We start from the raw sequence: 21424 nt of genomic DNA, 5'->3' as shown, positions 1-21424 counted from the left end.
TGTTGATTTTGATTTGAGAATATATGATTTTTTAGGAATCAAAGATAAATCAGGTAGAGAAAATTGCTGTGACAATGCCAGCTTAATAAATTGAATATTACTGTACTTTTACTTTTTAGGTCCCTGGCTTAGTCTGAAGTTTGAAGGTGCACTGATATATTATCTCTACTGGTCTCCCAAAGGATGTTGCCTGTCTTTTGAATTAATCTTGAATAAGGTTCATTTGTATTCCCTGTTAATCAAAATTTGAAATGTTGACATTAGAAAATTTCATTCAGTGCTAATTATATAGAACTTTTATGAAAGTTAGGAAGGAAAGAATCCTACATTTGAAAGTTTAGTATCAGCCTAAAGCCGTATGAAAACAATAGTGAGTAGCTTAATAAGCCATTTTAATAAGATGCCTTAATAAAACTAACCAGCTGTTCGAGCCTGCTGCATTTCACTTGGCAGTATGAAAGTCGGTGACTCACTTCCTCTGTCCTTAATTGAAATTTTTCTGGGTTTAAAATGATCAAAAACCTCAGCAATGTTACAGCAATGTTTCCCAACCTTCTTTACTCTTAAATCCCTTTCATAGTAATACACATTCTCTAGGTAGAGTTGTAAGCATGTTTTTTTTTGCAGTGGTATAAGATAAAATTAATTTGCATTGATTGCTTTATAAATTTTATTTAAAACAATCTTTAATATTAATAATATGTAACATCACATAGTGTTTGCTTTAATGTAATAGAAAAACCATAATGTATTAAGTTTTATAATGATGTATTGAGTTTGCTTTAGGGACTAAATACATATAAGAAAGTAGATTTAAATGTAATAGTATGTTATGACATTAAATAACTGCTTGTAAAATGATATTTAGAATTCTGAACATTTTACTTTTAAAATGAAATAATAGTGGTTTTAAGCCTCTATTTGCTAAAATATTTCCACAAATAGCACATTATGGCCTGGCCAGCATGGCTCAGTGATTGAGCATCGACCTAGGAACCAGGAGGTCAAGGTTCGATTCTCTGTCAGGGCACATGCCCGGATTGCAGGCTCAATCCCCAGTGTGGGGCATGCAGGAGGCAGCCAATCAATGATTCACTCTCATTATTAATGTTTCTATCTCTCTCTCTCCCTCTTCCTTCCTCTCTGAAATCAATAAAAATATACCTTAAAAATAAATAGCACATTATGAGTGTTTAGGGTTTTACTTCAATATATGTAAAACTAAATTTAACACATATTACTACTATTCCAATTATTTTTCTCTTTAATTTTTCTGTAAGTAGCAGCTACTAAATTGGCGATGTGAGTAGTTTGATCAAATGAACACAACTTAGAGATCTGGTGAAGAGAATCTTGAGGTGAATTTGCTTTTTATGCTCCTCATTAATTTGTTTTTCAACATCAATGTACTTTCTGCTTTCTCTAAGTATTCAGTGGTCCAATGGGGGTGGGAATTAAACAGCTTACAACTGAGAAAGAAAAAAATTATGCTCAAAAACAGCATGTTGACCATCTATGTTCAGCTGAATGATAAATCAACAGAGAAAAAGTCGTGAACATTATGCTGACCTTCGCTTCGCCGCCTCTGCTCATTAACATGCACTCAGAAGTCCTTAAACTATTCCATTTTAAAAGTCTTAAAAAAGAAATAAAATAAAGGCAAAAAATGTTATGCTTTAGTTTCAAAAGTAGAACTCAGAACAGACATTGCCACCTTTGACTGTATGATCTGTGCATTTTTAAATTATAAAATAAAAAAATGATGCTTGAGAGAATTTCAATATATAGTTTTGCACACCCTTTTTACTTTTTGTAGATTTAAACACATATAGTTTTAAAAAACATTTATTTTGCCCTGCTGGCATGGCTCAGTGTTTGAGCATCGACCTATGAACCAGGAGTTCAGAGTTCGATTCCAATTCCCAGTCAGGGCACATGCCTGGGTTGTGGGCTTGATCCCCAGTAGGGAGCGTGCAGGAGGCAGCCGATCATTGATTCTCTCTCATCATTGATGTTTCTATCTCTCTCTTCCTCCCCTTTCCTCTCTGAAATCAATAAAAAATACTTTAAAAAGTCCACATATTTATTTCCTCAAAAATATGTTATTAACCGGTTCCCCAAATACACATTAAAGTCAAACCAATTACCTGAATTTTAGTTAAATTAGAAAATGTTATTGAAAGAAAGGAATCACTTGCTAGAAATAGTATGCATCAGCATATTAAAGAAATGTTAATGGATTCTTTTCAATATCCTCAAATAAGAGAACATTTTTAAAAATGAAAATTTGATAGTTTATTATAGAATAATTGTATCCTTTAAAATACTAAGTATTTTCCTCACAATGACCAATGTGTACAACTCTATGACCTGATTTGTTTGTTAGTGAACTTGCCAAATATTGGTTTCTGCTAGTCCAGTTTATACTATTTATTTTCCCTATGCCAACACTCTGATTTTGCTCTGAAGTACTCTACAACTTGCTGTTACATGATACTAGCTATGAAGCTAGCTTTTCCAGTTTACTGAGTATAAATCAGAAAAACCTTTTTGTAATGTACAAGTTCCTATCACTACAAAGCAGTTATTAGCAAACCGTAAGTGAACACGAGTCCAAAAAAGGTATGTTGTGATTATACTGACTCTGAAAATATTTGACTTTCATAGAATGCATGATTTATTATGTGGTATAAATTGGTTGTAGTACTGTTCATAATTTTGTGAATAATAAAGTAAATAGTAAAACAATAAAAATGCTTATATCCTAAGAATATATTTTAAGTAATTATTCTGAAGAGCTACATGTTAGTGGTATCTTTCAGCAAATTAATAAATATGAGTCACATTTTTTGGTTAGGGAATGAAACTGGGACCTGCTAATAAAAATGATATTCTTAGTAACTGATTTTTCTATTTGTTTCCTACATTTTCTATATCATATTTATGATAGCAAAAATGCATTAAAACTTTTAAATAACATTTAAGCAACAATTTAAACACAATAAACTGCATTGATTAAATAAATGTGTTTAGGAAGGAATAAAATAAATGCATCAAAGAATTTACTTAGCATTCATGCCATCTTGCTCATTTTTTAAATAATTCCTGCTTAATGTAATATTTCATTACTCATTAAATTTGACCAAGTCTTATTTTTATAATGTTTTGCATGGGAATATTATTTTTCCTTTTTTATTAAATGTATTGGGGTGACATTTGTTAATAAGATTACATAGGGTTAATAAGATTACATAGGTTTCAAGTGTACAATTCTATGACATATCATCTGTATATTACATTGTGTGCCTACCACCCAAAGTCAAAGACCCATATGTTGACTCCCTTTACCTTTTACTACCCCTTTCCCTCAAAATTTGATTGTCTTAAATAGCTAACTCATCTGTCTGCCTAATTATTTACTGAGACTCTACTCCTATGATATACTAGTAGCATAGCTTTAATACTGTTTTCCTGATATATTTTATTGCTTTCAAAATAGCCCTTTTGACTACTAGAAAGTGGTGTTTGTATTTATAGTTGATGTAGCTGTGTTATTACTTATTATAAAGTGAAGAACTAAGTACAAATCATTACAGTTGAATTGATTGAGGAAATAGATGAGTTATAATAGCCATGCCAGATACCTCAGAAAACAAATGTATTTTTATTTTAAATGAAAAAGATGAAAAAGAAAATTCCTAATGGATGAAAGGCCATGATTTAACTATTTTTGCAATTATGGTTACAGTAAGCAAGATCTTGAATGATTTATCCATGTCTTTATTCAACAAATATTTTTTAAATATGTACTGTGCAATGAACAAAATGAACTATCAAGCAAAATAGAGAAAGACCCATAAACAGAGAACAGACTGACAGCTGTTGCGGGGGAGGGTTGCAGGACTGAGTTGGGGGGAGGGGTTGAAGAAAAAAGAAAGAAAGAAAAACTAATGGACACAGATAACAGTATGGGGATTGCCAGGGGAGGCGGGTGAGAGGAAGTGGAGGAAGGTATAGGGGGAATAAATGGTGATGGAAGGAGACTTGACTTGCTGTGGTGAACACACAATACAGTGTACAGATGATGTGTTGTGGAATTGTGTACCTGAAATCTGTATAATATTGTTAACCATTGTCATCCCAATAGATTCAATTAAAAGGAAAAAAATATGTATTATGTGTTAGGACCATGTCAGGCATTGGTGAGCAAAATCATACTGTTCCTTGACTTCATCAAGCAGAACTTCCAGAAGAGACAAGTATTAAATATTCATACAAATGAGTATATAACTACAAATTGTATTTAATGCAATAAGGAAAAATTCTCATGAGCTAAAAGAGAATGTAACAGGGAGATCTAAATTAGATTTGTGTTAGGGAAAGACGTTTTCTTCTAACTATAAATAGGACTTAGCCAAGAGGGAAAACCTTCCATGTGGAAGCCAAAGCAAAGAATGTGGCACATCGGAGAAACTGAAGGAAGATCTTCGGGGCCAGAGAGTGCAGCATAGAACACAAAAGGAGGATAGTATAGAATGCAGTCAGGTCCTGAACAACCTTATAACCCTTGTTAAGGTTTCCGTCTGTTTTTATTTTTTAACCTCATCATACAAGCAGTAGAAGTAATTTATAGATTTTAATCAGGAAACATTGTTCTGATTTGCATTTTTAAAAGAGTAACCCTGGCTGCTGTGTGGAGGATAAATTGGAATGGTACAAGAGTAGAAGTAGAAAGACTCATTAAGAAGGAATAGCACTTGTGAGAAATTGTGATGACTTGGACCAGGGCTATTTCATTGGAGACGAAGGGAAGTCATGGGACTTGAGATCCCCATGGCGTCCAGGCAGTAAACTTCCTACATGGGATGCAGGGTGTTAAGGAGAACTCCCAAACTTTAGTCTTGAGCAACCTGATAGATGGAAATACCATGTATTGAGATTGGAAAGACAAAGGGACGAACTGAATAAAATTTGAGTAGTATACAAAACACTTAAATAGATGTCCTTGATATTTTAGTTTCTGAAAGACTTATACTTAAAACAAGTAATCCTTCAGAATTCTTAATAGGTACATTTAAGAAAACATTTGGGATTTACATCTTATATTTATTGTAAAAAATTTTAATGAAGAGAGGAGAACCTGCAGTTCTCTCACACGATAATCTTACCATTCCGCTATGAGGAGGCCTGATAACATCCCATAATGTTTGATGTCTACAATACCAGGCATAATGTAACAATACTACTTAGTATATTTTTCCATCCAATATAACAGGTCATTTTTATCTAAACATTTTCATTGAACCATCTTGCCAAGAATCAGTTTAGGTTTTAAAACCATAATTCACATATATATGTCAATGTTTTGTGCCACAATTCTTCTTTGAAGGGAATTAGTATTCCTGCTAATAATGAACTCATATCATATCAAAAGATATAATGGATTCATATTAACCAGACAAGTATGTAATTTGAAGCCATAATTTTATGTTACATTTTGTTTTAGGGCAAAAAATATGTTTTGCTTTGGAGGTTTATATTAGTTTAGTTATGTACTGATGTATAACAAATTACCCCAAAATTTAGTGGCTTAAAACAGCTATTATTATCTCACAGTTGCTGTGGGTCTGGAATTTCAGGGTGGCCCAGCTGCGTCCTCTGGCTCTGTGTCTCTCATAAGGATGCCATCATCGCAAGGCCTGACTGGGAAGAGTCTGCTTTCTAGATAACTCACATGTTGTCAGGATTCGGTTCTCACAGGTCCTTAGACTAAAGTTTTAGTTCCTCTCACAATCAAGGCCTTTTTTTAAATATTTTATTGATTTTTTACAGAGAGGAAGGAAGAGGGATAGAGAGTTAGAAACATCGATCAGCTGCCTCCTGCACATTCCCTACTGGGGATGTGCCTGCAACCCAGATACATGCCCTTGACTGGAATCGAACCTGCGACCTTTGAGTCCGCAGGCTGACGCTCTATCCACCGAGCCAAACCGGTTAGGGCAAGGCTTTTTTTCTGTGCAGGTTCTCCATATAGCACCTTCCAACATGGCAGGCGGCTTCACTGGAACGAGTGAGAGTGAGCAAAATGGAAGTCAGAGAGAAAGAGAGAGCTAGCAGAATGGAAGTCACAACCTTTTGTAACCTAATCATAAAAATGACAACTCATCACTTTTGCCATGTTATCTTCATTAGAAGCAAGTCACTATGTCCAGTCCATACCAGTGGGGAGGGGATTACACAATGGTGTGAATACCAGGAGGCACAGATTGTTGAGAGCCATGTTAGAATTAGAAGCTGCCTCCCACAGTTTTTTCAAGCTGTTTTGTTTTTTTATTGGGCCTTGGGTAGCTAAAAATTGGTGGTCTGTAAGACATTCAGTTAGTTATATTGCTTCATGAGCATTGACAATTGTGGGAAAACAGACAACCACAATCTGACCTTCAGATACCATCACAATCCTCTGAAAACATACAAGATTCTGTCTAAAGAAAGCAGAGGTCGTGGCAGGGTCAAAACTTCTAAAGAAACCAAAGCCTGAGCCAAAATTAAGTTCCAAGATTCATGCATATTCAGAAACTAATGATCATGAACAGGGCAGTAAGCAGGACCTGTCTGTGTTGCCCACAGTTCTGGCCAGCATTCTACTTAAAAATTTGAATTGTAAAATTCAAAGTCCCTCTAGCTAGTGAAAGAAACAAGGAAGGAGGAATTGGATTTTTAACTCTTTCAAATCAAAGTGAATGCAGAGAATCTGACTCAAGATTCAAATTATTCCTACTAGTGAAAATGGTAAAAATAAAATAATGAGGGATGGAGTGGGGCAGTGCTCAGCTGAGGTGAATATAGAAAGCCACTCAATATTATTTGAATATATGCTGAAGTATAGCGATTTTATTGGTACTTCAAATCTCTTTGTTGTTGATATTGATATTAATGATAAGCATAGTTTTTTAAACAAAATTTCAATAGCAATAGAAATTCAGCAAAAAAAGTTACCAAATATAAATATTTAAAAACCAATGCTTTTTAAAAAAAGAATAAATAATTATCATCATTAACCAAAAAGGTAGGCAAAAAATAAGTCAAAATAATAATAAACGTGATTATTGCCACAATAGAAATGTCAGTGAATGGACAGCTATTAAAATGGTGTAGTAAAATAAGACTAAAAAGAGCTTTAATTAATGAAAAGATTAAAGTTGAATGAGAGTAGTCCTTTACTAAATACCTTGAATTACTTGAAAGCACTTGGAAAATTTTTTGAAACTTATATCTTCTGCTCTTCAGTTCAATTATTTCTACCATGTACTGTTACCACATTGAGTTAGACACTGGGAATCACAAGTAAATAAAATTAAAGAGGCAGCACCTGCCATCACTGAGCTTACAATCTAGCAAGGGATGCTGGCTGTTATTATAGGGGAAGTGCATGGCACTATGAGAGCGCTTAAGAAGGGTACAAATTTCAGACTTCCATCAATCAGGGGAGGTTTCATAGTTGTGAAAGTATATATGTTCCCTTAACTCTGTGGGTTGTGTTGCTAGGAATCTTGTCTACCTGTTAGAGCTTGCCATAACAACTTGTCTAAAATTAAAGATTTAGGATCCTCTCTCTTTTTTTCTTTATGAGTCTGGTTAAAGGCTTGTCAATCTTCTCTATTTTTTCAAAGAACCAGCTCTAAGTTTCATTTATCTTTTCTTATTATTGCAGGAGCCCCCCTTCTTTTGTATTTTTTTAGCTTCTGTCATTTATTTCTGTTCTAATCTTTTTTAAAAATCCTCACCTGAAGACATGCTTTTTTAATTGATTTGAGAGAGAGGAAAGGGAAAGAGAAAAACACATTGATATGAGAGAGAGAAACATCAATTGGTTGCCTCCTATACTTGCCCCAACCGGGGATCGAAGCCGCAACCTGTTGGTGTACAGGAGCCACCGGAGCCACCAGAGGGGCTGCTCTAATCTTTATTAATTCCTTCTTTCTACTTACTCGGGGCTCTGTTTTCTGTGTGTGTGTGTGTGTGTGTGTGTGTGTGGCGGCGGTGGGGTGTCTGCTAGTTCTTTTATTTGTAATTTTTTGAGATTTTTCTTGCTTCTTGAGGTAGGCCTATATTGCTATAAATTTCTATAGATTCTAAGCATTCCTATCAAAATACCATAGGCATATTTCACAGAACTAGAAAAAATAATCCAAAAATTTATATGGAAACATAAAAGACTTTGAATAGCCTTGGCGACAATTTTGAGAAAGAAGAACAAAGTTGTAGGTATCACCTGATATCAGACTATACTACAAGACATACTAATCAAAACAGTGTGGTACTGGCATAAAAGCAGACAAATAGATCAATGGAACAGAGAGAGCATCAAGTTCTCATTGTAGCCCAAATACAAACTGTTTTGACCTTCTTCCTTAAAACTCTTTCTTCACAATTCTGTGAATCTGATCTGTTTTAATCAAATCATTCTGCCCACTCATGAATAAGAATGTATACTGATGTGCCCAAGAAAGGTAAAGACAAATGTGTATATAGTAATAGTGCTAAAAAAAATTAACTTTGACATCTCAGCCCAAAATACTATCAACTTTCTTACAGATTTTTAAAAATATAACCACTGATTGTTAATTTCCAGCCAATACAAAACATTGTAAAATTTAAATTTATTTCAATCTTTAAAAAATTACTCTATGCATATATATTTTGTAGACTAGGGTGCAAATTCTGTGAGAAAATAATTTGGGTTTGCTTTAATTTGCTGTTACAAACAATGCAATGAGTGAACAGCCTTTCTTAAACATATTTCTTTATGGTTCTTGCAATAGATCTGTAGAATAAATTCCTAGAATTGAAATAGTTAAGGTTCAAAAAATGTGTTCCTTTTCAATTACAAGTATTACCAAATTGTTCTTTTAAAAAGTTATATGAGGCTCTGGCTAGGTAGCTCAGCTGGTTGGAGTGTCATCCCAAAACACCAAAGTTGTGGTTCGATTACTGGTCAGGGCACATACAAGAATCAACCAATGAATGCATAATAAGTGGAACAACAAATTGATGTTTCTCTCCCTCTCTCTCTCTTCCCTCCCTTCCTCTCTAAAATTAATAAATAAATAAATAAATTTAAAGTTATATGAACAACTGATAACCTATGAGAATGCTGATTGCCCTAAGCTTTACCACTATTTAGTATTATATCTCATTTTAATATGCTTATTTAACTTAAATCATGAATAAGATTAAGCAGCTTTTGTATTTTTATTTACAATATATTTTTCTTTTTGTGTGACTGTTAATTTTTATTAATTAATGTGAACTTGGATAGTAAATAAATTAGCTTTTTATTATATGTACTGTAAACATATTTCCCCACTTAAAGCATTGCTTATGTTACTTTTTAACAATTTCTTGTTTTTTACATTGTCAGGTTTATTTGTTAAATTGTGGTGTTTTATGATAACTAAGACAGCTTGCCTTCTCTTGAGTTGCCTACTGGAGATTATTTATAATTAAATGCCTAGAACAAGAATGAGAACTATTTATAAACTTAGTCTTGTTGTACTTTTTTTCTTTTAAACAAAAGGTTGTTTTTATTAATTAATAGCTCATGGATAATAGTTTTTATACCTTACTAATTCAGGGTGGTTTATCTTAGCAAATAGCTATTTAGTCATAGTTCTTCAGCCATAAATCTCCTGTTCCAAAGCAAATATCCTGCAAGGATAGAACAAACAGGATCAAAACACAGTGAGAGTTTTGAACTCTTATATGCTGGATTGGCCTCAATGGGTGTGGGAGATTAAAGGAAAGTACCTGAGATAGCTTTGACTGTATAAGGAAATGTGTCTTTTAGTTCAAATAATTTTTTTATTTGTAAATACTTAATTAGCAAAATGTACAGCCTTTATTCATGATGTTAAAAAACAATTAAATAGTTATTTCATCTTTGTGTACCATGTCCCCTTAACTTATTTTTCTAGTAAAATTATAGCTATTAACTAAAATTATAAAACCTGTATATAATAAAATTACCAAATATAAATACTTTAAAGCCATCTGTAACTCTTAAGCCTCATGCTTTCTGTCAGCCTAGTAGAATCCTCAAATATGTGGAGGATTCAACAAAACCAAATGAGATGGGAAGAGAAAAAGGTTGCATTTTTCTCTTTCAAGTGCCCTGTCATTCACTTTAGTGGTTAAGTACATGTTCATCTTTATTGAGATAAATATTAAATAATATCGTTTTTATAGTCCAAATATTTTTAAATGCTTTTTAACCACAATATGTATTTTTGCAAATTACTAAAGCAATATTCATTAATTTTAGAAGAAAATGTAAATATTACTAAGCAATTTGGTATTTTTTCACATTTTTTTATATAACACATACAGTACAACCTGATTCACTTAATGTTATGAGTAGCTTTCCATGTTATTATACATACTATTTTACTAAATAATTTAAATGACTTTAAATCTATTATATAGTGTACCATAATTTATTTAACTAATTCATTATTGTTACTACTTAGTTGTTTTTAAAATACTGCTGTAATGAACATAATTACAGCTAAATATTTCCCATATCTGCAATATTGCAGGGGACACAAATTTCTGGAAATGGAATTGTTGAGTTAAAAACTATTTAGAATTGTTAGAAAAGGTTTCTATTAATTAGAAAAACTATTAGGCTCTTTATAAAGATGCAATTGAAAAACTACAGATTTTAAATCTCTTCAGGTATATGGGAAAGAGAGAATGATAGTGCTAGGATTTTTATAGGATATGGATTAACATTTCATCTTGCCTTTCAATTATAAAACACATTATAATAAATAATTTATGTGATAAGAAAAACCTACATTATAAACACTGTATATATAAAGATATATAGTGATAGCTAGAATTTAATTCAGATGTACTTCTTATGGTTCAAGGACTAAGAATTTTATTCAAAATTTCTATACTTTTTAAATATGGCTTTTTTATACTCTTCAAAGACACTGGCACATAATAGAGCAGAATGATGTAAAGCTGGAGAAGGCAGAGTGTGTGTCCCATCAAAGAGTTGCCCTGTAGTGGAGTTCAGACTGAGAAAGTTTAGACAGGAGTTAATAGCTTGCTTTGAGGATAGCAAGTCATGCTCTATTTTCACAAGTATATCAAAACAGTGGACCAGTGCTTTGACAGATTAATATGAATGACTTAAGTCTGTGGGTGTGTGTGCATAGCTTTAGAAGCACACTGCCTATGGAAGCTTTTTGGCAAAAAGGTAACAACTATGAATAAGATGAACTCTTTTAACTTGTTCCATTACAGCTGGCAGTATCTCTTCTAGCTATTTCACTGTAAGCATTAATACAAAAAGTTTCTTGTTAGTCTTACTACTTACTATATGGAATTAAAAATTGGAACGATATGGGATTTTAGTGAGAAATAAAGTTCAGTATGGGGGGAAGCAATAAATTAGTATTATGTTTTCATCTCTATTACTATTATTACAAAACATAGAGACAACTCATAAAAATTATGTACTTAGCTCTCTATTAAATTTGGTGGAATCAATAAAAGGTATGCTATATGTATGGCTCTTGCCCACAAGAAATTTAAAGCATTGATATTCAGTTATTCCCAAATACTACTTCATTGTACATAGTTGTAGCTAATATTTAGAGAAGGCACAAATACCTGGATGTGGAATGTTTGAGTTAAACAGTATTTGACATCCTGCATCTTGATAATCTGATATAATGCATATATAGCTTTATTGGCATTTTATAGAATAGAAGGGTACTGAATAACCTGTTAATTGTTCAGTGCAGGTAACACAGAGAAAAGGAAGCCTCAAGAAAATTGACCTTGGCCCTGTAGAGTGGGTGGGATACGAATAAGCAGAGAGGGAAGAAAAGAGGGTAAAGAGGAAGGGAAGAGCAAAATGAAGCAGGGGTGCTGAGAGGGGACAGTACAAAGGTCAGCTGGCAGGAGCCGAGGTTCCTGTGATGACATCAGGTCATCTAGGCTAGGCTTAGTTCCTGAATGCCTTCAAAAGTATGCACAGGCATTCAGATTTCATGTGACAGGGAGTAAGCAGCCATCGTAGTGTTTTGTAAGCAGCAAAGGTTACTTGATGGAAATAGCGTTTTAGGAGCATCAGTCTCACTTAGTATTGTGGAAGATTAACTGAAGCAGGCTCATGTTAGAGGACAGACTACTAGCTACCGGTAAGAAGCCATCACAATAACATAGTATAGACAGCTGGTGTGCTGGTATCGGCTGGAAGGAAGGGATTTGTATCAGAAACACTATAGAGAAAAACACTATAGACTAAAGAGATGTGAGGAGTAAAGAAGTACTAGTAGTTGGTATTTAAGATTTTTCTGCCTAAGAGGTAGGAACAACACAGTGCCATTAATAGAATGTCTTTAGTTCAGTGCTAAAAACTAATTTCATTTTCTTTTTGTGTAACCCTAACTTATAAACTTATGAGAAAAAATATTAACTTGAGTTTGAGAACAGTACTGTGTGATGGCAGATATAAAACTCATCAAAATTGGCTTCTAGAAACTGAAGAGCAAAAGAAAGGAGGGGCTTGAAAGGCTTCTTCCCTGAGAATAATGAAAATACCCATGAGAATGTCTTTGGAATGACAGTAATTTTTATTACATAACTCTATTTCCCACATAATTAAATTCTTTCTGTAGAGTTTAGTGCTGGAAGTTAGAATGTCCAAAGTTATTCTGAATGATAAAGATTATTCTTCAGAGCTGTATTTCAAGCCATTCAAAGACAGGCCAATGTCAAGGCTGTGGTTTGAACTGTCATTCATAACTCCTCTACTGGGCAAACAGAGGCTCAGTTCCTGGGATGATTTCACCAGGAAGAACTATCTAAACCAGACTAGTGGTTGGATGTCTAAAAGTCCAGATTTAAGCATGTGAAAGCAGCATGGGGAAAGAATTTTTATAGCTTTTTTTGTTTAAAAAGGTACATGATAAGAATGGGCTATTAGCAAAGATTTACAACAATTATTCATTAATATCATCTGATTATTTACTCAAAAGAAGTATTTCTACCAATTTAGGTAGCAAAACATATATCAGAAGACATAAACACTACTGTATTGACCAAACTTACACTAATCTAAGGAAAAATAATAATAAATTATAACTTATGTATCGTGCTTTATAGAATACTAGAGACCTGGTGCACGACATCCGTGCACTGAAGGGGTTCCTCAGCCCGGCCTGTGCCCTCTCACAATCCAGGAGCCCTGAGGGGTTGTCCACCTGACTGCTGTAGGGAGCAGACCTAAGTCATCAGGTGGACATCCCCTGAGGGATCCTTAGCGCTGCTGTGTGGAGGCAGAGCACTTGCCAGCCTTGAGCCCGCCCGGCTTCTGGCTGAGCGGTGCTCCCCCTGTGGTCAGTGCGCATCATGGCAACCGGTTGTTCTGCTGTTTGGTTAATTTGCATATTAGCCTTTTATTATATAGGATTTGAAAAACCTTTAGGATATTTTTAAATATATTTTATTGATTTTTTACAGAGAGAAAGGGAAAGGGATAGAGAGTCAGAAACATCGATGAGAGAGAAGCATCGATCAGCTGCCTCCTGCACATCCCCCACCGGGGATGTGCCTGCAACTAAGGTACATGCCCTTGACCAGAATCGAACCTGGGGCCCTTCAGTCCCCAGGCTGACGCTCTATCCAGTGAGCCAAACCGGTCAGGGCTGAAAAACCTTTAGGATTTTATCAGTGTTATCAAAAGGCAGATATGAGGTTCAGTTCTGCGTACCCAGATGGGAATGCCCGACCAATTAAAATTTAAAAATAGTTTTCATTGGCCTTACAAAATGCCATTTAGTACTGTGCAAATAATAATTGTTATAAATACATGAAGTCTTATTTATTATCTTTTCTGCCAAATTTAAGATAGTTTCTAGAATATGAAAATCTATATTTTTACTAGTGTAAATACTGTTACTGTAAGTCTAAAGGAAATCACATGAAAAATCTATCTCAGTGAATAAATTACTTACTATAAATAGATTTGAACAGAAGTATAATTCACATTTAAGATCACTCTAACTCAGTCCTCTAAGGCAATTTACTAAATAGTGTCCTGTCAGCTCAAAAGAGTTAATGTGTTCCTATGTCACTAACTTACCACCAATGAATAACTTAATCTAGATACTGAGACTAAAGCCCATTAAGCCTTAATACTAACACTTTAACACATAAAAGAAAGATGTATGTGATTTAATTTCAAGTCTTCTATAGTGCTTGAAAAGTATTAACTGTGAAGTGAATGGATATTAAAAAATGGAAATTGCTTTTACAAGTGGCATATAAAAACGAGAAATGAGAAAGAAATGAAATTCAGTCAGAAATGCTTGTCTTTCTATGCACCCATAATTCCTTATGTATAAAGTACAAAACAAAAGAAACCATCAACAAAATGAAAAGGGAACTCACTGTATGGGAGAACATATTTCCCAATGATACATCTGATAAGGGATTAATTTCCAAAATATATAAAGAACTTATACAACTAAACCCCAGGAAGACAAACAATCCAGTTAAAAAAGTGGGCAAAGGACCTGAATAACACTTCTCCATAGAAGACATACAGATGGCCAGTAAAGATATGAAAAAATGATTGATGTTACTAATCATCAGAGAAATGCAAATTAAAACCACAATGACATATCACCTCACACCTGTCAGAATGCCTACCATCGATAAATCAACAAACAACCAGTGCTGGCAAGGATGTGGAGAAAAGAGAACCCTAGTACACTGCTGGTGGGAATGTGGACTGGTGCAACCACTGTGGTAAACAGTATGGAGTTTCCTCATAGATAAAAATGGAACTTTTGACCCAGCGATCCCACTTCTAGGAATGTATCCAAAGAAACCCAAAACACCAATTTAAAAGACTATATGCACTCCTTTGTTCACTGCAGTGTTACCTACAATAGCTTAATCTGGAAACAGCCTAAATGCCCAACAGTAGATAAGTGGATAAAAAAAAAAACTGTGGTACATTTACAAAAGCAGCAACAATTGATTTCAGAGAGGAAGAGAGATGAAGACAGAGATAGAAACATCAATGATGAGAGAGAATCATTGGTCGCTGCCTCCTGCATGCCCAGTGGGGATCGAGCCTGAAACCCAGGCATGTGCCCTGACTGAGACTGAACTGTGACTTCTGGTCCATAGGTCAATGCTCAACCACTGAGACACACTGGCCAAGCTCTTTCTTTATTTTTGAAACCTACTTTTAGGATTCATCATCAAAATTACGTTCCATTACTTTAGAATTGAAACTATAAATGAAATTATTCCTAGTTCCCAATGTGTGTGTGTGTGTGTGTGTGTGTGTGTGATATTTATTCATAAATAAATAAGCAATATCCCATTGGTTTTTCCAGAGCCTGCTCTGCTAGTAACCAAGATTACAGTGATGAACAAAATACACATTGTCCAATATCATTGAGCGTCATAGGCTTGTTACTGGTGTTGAGTTTTCTTGAGAATCTTACATAATTTAAATATCCTCTGATAGACAAAGGGAAAGAACCCAATAAATTGTCACTTGATCTTTATTCATCCTATTATCTCAATCACTTTCTGGTGTTAAGTTAGGGGTATAAGCAAAATAACTCCATTATCTTCTGTAAGCACTTTCCTGAAAGTATTATCCATTGCACTAGTGCTTCCATAGACTGACTGGAATTCAGCAGACTATCTAGACATCTGATTCACTAACAAAGTCTTAATTAATCCCTGGATAAATTATACCAAAGTTATTATTTTAAAATCTAAAACTTAGAGATATATAAAGAAGGAAATATAGTTTTAATCCTTTTCCATGTTCTAATTTTTAAATGGGATAAAACAAAAGTATAAGATGTCTAGTTTACATATTTTGATTGTTCTATGTCTAACTTTTATGTTTATTAGTCATGTAAATTAATACTAATTGACATGATTGATTGGTGAGCCTAATTTTTCAGGGTTACATAGAAGAGAGCAAATGTTAGTTTGTTTAAAATATAGGTAACTGTTTAGTGCCTTGTCTATCTTAGCTATTAGTGACATTGAATAAGGAATGTCATATTTCTTTGTGGGGACTGCTTAAAACAACATAAAATTTATTATTTTAACAGTTGTGGAGATCAGAGGTCCAAAATCATTTTCTTTTTTAATTTTTACTGTTGAGAGTATTACAGATGTTTCCCTCCCCCCCCCATTGTCCCCCTCCACCCAGTTCCCACCCAACCCCAGGCCTTCATCACCCTACTGTCTGTGTCCATAGGTAAGATCTTTGGTTAATCTCTTCCTGCTCCCCTCTACCCCCTTCCCTCTGAGATATGTCAGTCTATTCCATCCTTCCATGACTCTGATTCTATTTTATTTACCAGTTTATTTTGTTCATTAGATTTCTTGTTTATTTTTCTTTTTAGATTCAATTCTTGATAGATATGTATTGTTGCCATTTTAATGTTCATATTTTTTATCTCTTCTTCTTCTCCCTCTTCTTAAAGAATACCCTTCAACATTTCATGTAATATTGGTTTGGGGGTGATGAACTCCTTTAGCTTTTTCTTGTCTGTGAAGCTCTTTATCTGACCTTCAATTCTAAATGATAGCTTTGCTAGGTAAAGTAATCTTGGTTGTAGGTCCTTACAATTCTTACTATTCGTCACTTTAAATATTTCTTTACACTCCCTTCAGGCCTGCAAAGTTTCTGTTGACAAATCAGCTGACAGTCATATGGGTGCTCCCTTGTAGGTAACTAACTGCTTCTTTCTTGCTGCTTTTAAGATTCTTTCTTTGTCTTTAACCCTTGGCACTTTAATTATGATGTGTCTTGTTATGGGCCTCTTTGAGTTCCTCTTGATTGGGACTCTCTTTGCTTCCTGGACTTGTAAGTCTATTTCTTTCACCAGGTAGGGGACGTTTTCTGTCATTATTTCTTCAAATAGATTTTCAATATCTTGCTTTCTCTCTTCTCCTTTTGGCTTCCCCATAATACAAATATTGTTATGCTTGAAGTTGTCCCAGAAGCTCCTTACACTATCTTCATATTTTTGGATTTTTTTTTCTTTGTGCTCTTCTGATTGGGTGCTTTTTGCATTCTCATATTCCAAATCATTGATTTGATTCTTGGAATAATCTACTGTTGAATCTCGTTAGTGTATGCTTAATTTCTGACTGGTCCTTTTTCATGTCTTTGACTTTCTTACTAAGATCCTTGAAAGTCTTATGAAGATCCTTGAGTAATCTTATAACCATGAATTTTGAACTCTGTATTCAGTAGTTTCCTTGCTTCCATTTCTTTCATTTTTTGAAAGAAATTTTATTTTTGTCTCTACATTTTGGCTGCTTCCCTATGTTTGTTTCTATGCATTAGGTAGAGCTGCTATGTCTCCTGGAATTGGTTGAGTGGCCTTGCATAGTAGGTGTCCTATAGGGCCCAGTGGCTCAGCCTCCCCAGTCACCTGAGCTGGGCACTCTAGGTGTGCCCTGTATCGGCTGTGTGCACAGTCTTGTAATTGAGCCTTGATTGCTGTTGGCATCACTGGGAGGAGTTGACCTCCAGGCCAATTGGCTGTGAGGACCAGCTGCGACTACAGTGGGAGAGCTGCTGTGCAGGAAACACCCCTATGGAGCAGGATTTGTTTCAGTGGGCCTTTGGTGTTCACTGAGTCTACCCCTTAAGTGTGTCACTTGTGCATGTGTAGAGTTGTAACCTGCTGTGGTCTGAAGCTGTCCACCAGGTACACTGCCTCTGGGGCCTCCAGGGAGGTGCAAGGTCAGCTACTGCCTGGGGCCACCTGGCAGGAGCTACAGAAGGATCTGCAGATGGCTGTTACTTGCTATTTGTGTTGGGTTGAAGATGCCCAGGCGAGGCCCAGCTATGAAGTAAGGCAGGCTGGTGCTAGTGCCGGGTTTTGGGCCTTTTATTGATTGGTTTGGGGCATGCTGACACTATCTGCAGCTTGTTTGAGAGATTGTAGCAAAGTCTGAAGGTTGAGCCAAGACAGGCCATTAGTATGAAAAAGCTGCTGCAAACAGCTTGGGTGTGGCTGCAAATTGGATAGGGTGGGTTCTCAGGGAATCCCTAGGGCAGAGCAAACAGTGTGCTCCAGGCTGATAGAGACTCAACTACGGCTACCAGTGAGCCCTGAGAAAGGCGAGATCCCAGCACAGGAACAATGACTCCTATGAGCACCCCCATCTGGGAGAAAGCTGCCCCTGAGTTCCTGCCCCAATGCCAGGCAGTCCAGTCCCTCCCCATATGTGTCTGGGTCCCCCAGAGCAGCCCAGTGCTGGGAATCTGAGTAAGTTCATGTGCCCGCCCATTAAATGGAATAACTGGGTCTCCAGCAGCCTCCGTGTGACTCAGCCACAATTCCTGCTGGCTTTTACAGCCCATAGTTGCAGGGACTTCTCTTCCCAGTCTGGAACCTTGGCCTGTGGGTCTAGTGTGGGGCTGGGACCCCTTGTTCCTCATGGGTGGCCTCCACAGAGACGCTCTCCCTCCTGATAAAAAAAAAAAAAAGCACACATGGGTGTCGGACCAGCCTATTCCGCACCTCCACCCCTCCTTCCAGTCTCTGTGTGCTTTCTTTTTTACTTCTCTAGTTGTTGACTTCCATTCAGCTTGTTTTCACACAGTTCTAAATGATGATTGTTCTGTATTTTAGTTGTAATTTTGATGTGGTTGTGGGAGGCAGCAAGTACAGGCATTTACCTTTGCTGCCATCTTGGTTTCAACCCAAAATCATTTAAACTGGGCTAAGATCAAGGAGTCTGCAGGCTGTATTCATCCTGGAGGTTCTCTGAAATCTATTTCTTGAGGCTATGCTTGCCTTGTGTGGCCTCTTATCTTAAAGCCAGCCGAACACAGAATTCTTCCTCTCTCTCTCTCTCTCTCTCTCTCTCTCTCTATCTCTCTCTCTCTCTCTTCCTCTCTTCTCGACACTGTTCCCATGGTCACATCTTCTCTCTCAGGAACATCATCCTTCTAATCTAAGCACATTTAAATAGGCATATACTAACTTTTTCTTTGTCCTATTTTATCTCAAGGATAAATCCAAGCTTTTTGCTTAATTTCAAGGTTTGAAGCAATTGCTTGATGTTAATATAAATCTAAAAGTAAAGCTAAACAAAGCATGGTAAATAAAATGACCCAGGAGTTGTGATGTCTGCGTACAGCATATTCCCACTTTCCCATTATCTCCCTGTGTAGCACACCCTCTTCTTCACAATATTTAAAAGTGTAGAACTACTTTTAAATGGTATAACCTAGAGCTCACTATATTATAACTTGCTATAGCTGAGAGGATTTTTTTACAGTCCATCTTTATTTACAGAGGATCTCATATTTGTAAAAAGACTTTGTGTGACATATATCTACAGTAGACACACCTAAAAACTTTGTAGGACACAACTGTTCAGAAGGTGGCAGTTACAGAATTAAGTACCCAAGAAATAAACAATCCAATCAAAATGTTAGTGCTTGATGCAGTGACTAAATTAATCTGTCCCTATTATTTCTTTGTATCATTTATTTTAACAACTCAAAATATCTTTTTATAAAGCAAAATATTGTGGGGAAAGGATTGAGTTAGGTTTATTAATGTGAAAATTATAGTAGAAATTAACAAAATGATTTGTAAATGGTTAGTAATGATGCTTTAAATCTAAATATTTTTGAGGGTAGCGGTCGTACGCTAATTACCATGTTCCTCTTTTGTTAGTGTAGATGTAGACCCAATCACAAAGACCAGTTGACAACAAATAAGAACAATCTTATATGTAGACAAAGATGATAGTCACATCCTTGGTATTACTTAAAGGATAATGCAATTCCCAAAATATATTTATTGTGATGCTGAAATTCCTCCATGAAATTCACATGTTTGGGAGCTTTATATTATAATAAAATGCACATAGATATACTTGGTGTCTGGGAGATGCCGCCGGCGGGAGCCACATATACAGATAGTCAGGGGCTGGCTCGGGTGCCAGGGAGGCACAGCTGGAGGGAGCCATGTGCGCCGACAGTCAGGGGTGGCTTGGGATGCGTGGGACCTATGCCGCCCCAGCAGGTAGGTGGCAGGGGAAGGCCCTCCAGGATCACAATTCCAGATATCAAGCTATACTACAAAGCCACTGTCCTCAAAACTGCCTGGTACTGGCATAAGAACAGACATATAAACCAATGGAACAGAACAGAGAAATCGACCCAAGCCATTATGCTCAGTTAATATTTGACAAACGAGGCAAGAGCACACAATGGAGTCAAGACAGTCTCTTCAATAAATGGTGTTGGGAAAATTGGACAGATACATGCAAACAAATGAAACTAGACCATCAACTTACACCATACACAAAAATAAACTCAAAATGGATAAAGGACTTAAACGTAAGATGGGAAACCATAAAAATCTTAGAAGAAGCCAAAGGCAGCAAAATAGCAGACATTTGTCATAGCAATATCTTTACTGACACAGCTCCTAGGGCAATGGAAACTAAGGAGAAAATAAACAAATGGAACTACATCAAAATAAAAGGCTTCTGAGCAGCAAAAGAAACCATCAACAAAACAAGAAAGCCCACTGCATGTGAGAACATATTTGCCAATGTTATCTCTGATAAGGGTTTGATCTCCAAAATTTATAGGGAACCCATACAACTTAAAAAAAGGAAGATAAACAATCCAATCAAAAAATGGGCAAAAGACCTAAGTAGACACTTTTTTGAAAGAGGACATACAGAAGGCCAAGAGACATATGAAAACATGCTCAAAGTCACCAATCATCCGAGAGAATGCAAATCAAAACAACAATGAGGTACCATCTCACACCTGTCAGAATAGCTATCATCAACAAACGACAAGTGCCAGAGAGGATTCGGAGAAAAAGGAACCCTCGTGCACTGCTGGTGGGAATGCAGACTGGTGCAGCCACTGTGGAGAACAGTATGTGGGGTTTCCTCAAAAAATTAAAAATGGGATTTCCATTTGACCCAGTAATACCACTTCTAGGAATATATCCCAAGAAACCAGAAACACCAATCAGAAAGGATATATGCACCCCTATGTTCATAGCAGCACAATTTACAACTGGTCTTTTTGATTGGGTCTACATCTACACTAATAAAAGAGAAAAATGGTAATTTGGCGTACGACCGCTACCCTTCTGATTGGCTAAGCAGCGCAGCCTTATGCAAATTAACTGTCAGCCCAAGATGCGGGCCGGCAGCACGGCAGTTGGAAAGCGACGTGAAGCTTTTCTTGCTCCAGTGACTGGCAGACTGCCGACGTTCCCGGCCTGAATTGGCCGGGCCTCTGACCTGGAATTTGAAACATTCCTACACAAAATAGCGCTGCTGGGGATCTCAGAGCCTGAAGTTT

General features: G+C 36.0%; 1 protein-coding gene across 2 annotated transcripts in view; it reads left to right on the top strand.

Annotated features, from left to right (window-relative positions):
* MIPOL1 (mirror-image polydactyly 1) overlaps positions 1 to 21424 on the top strand; it is a 260511-nt gene that overhangs the window by 227930 nt on the left and 11157 nt on the right. The gene's annotated exons all lie outside the window — the stretch shown is intronic.

This window comes from Myotis lucifugus, unplaced genomic scaffold (genome assembly GCF_000147115.1).
Source record: "Myotis lucifugus unplaced genomic scaffold, Myoluc2.0 scaffold_22, whole genome shotgun sequence".
Lineage (NCBI taxonomy): Eukaryota > Metazoa > Chordata > Mammalia > Chiroptera > Vespertilionidae > Myotis > Myotis lucifugus.
Note: the sequence above shows the minus strand (reverse complement) of the source record. Positions and strands in the feature narration are given on the sequence as shown.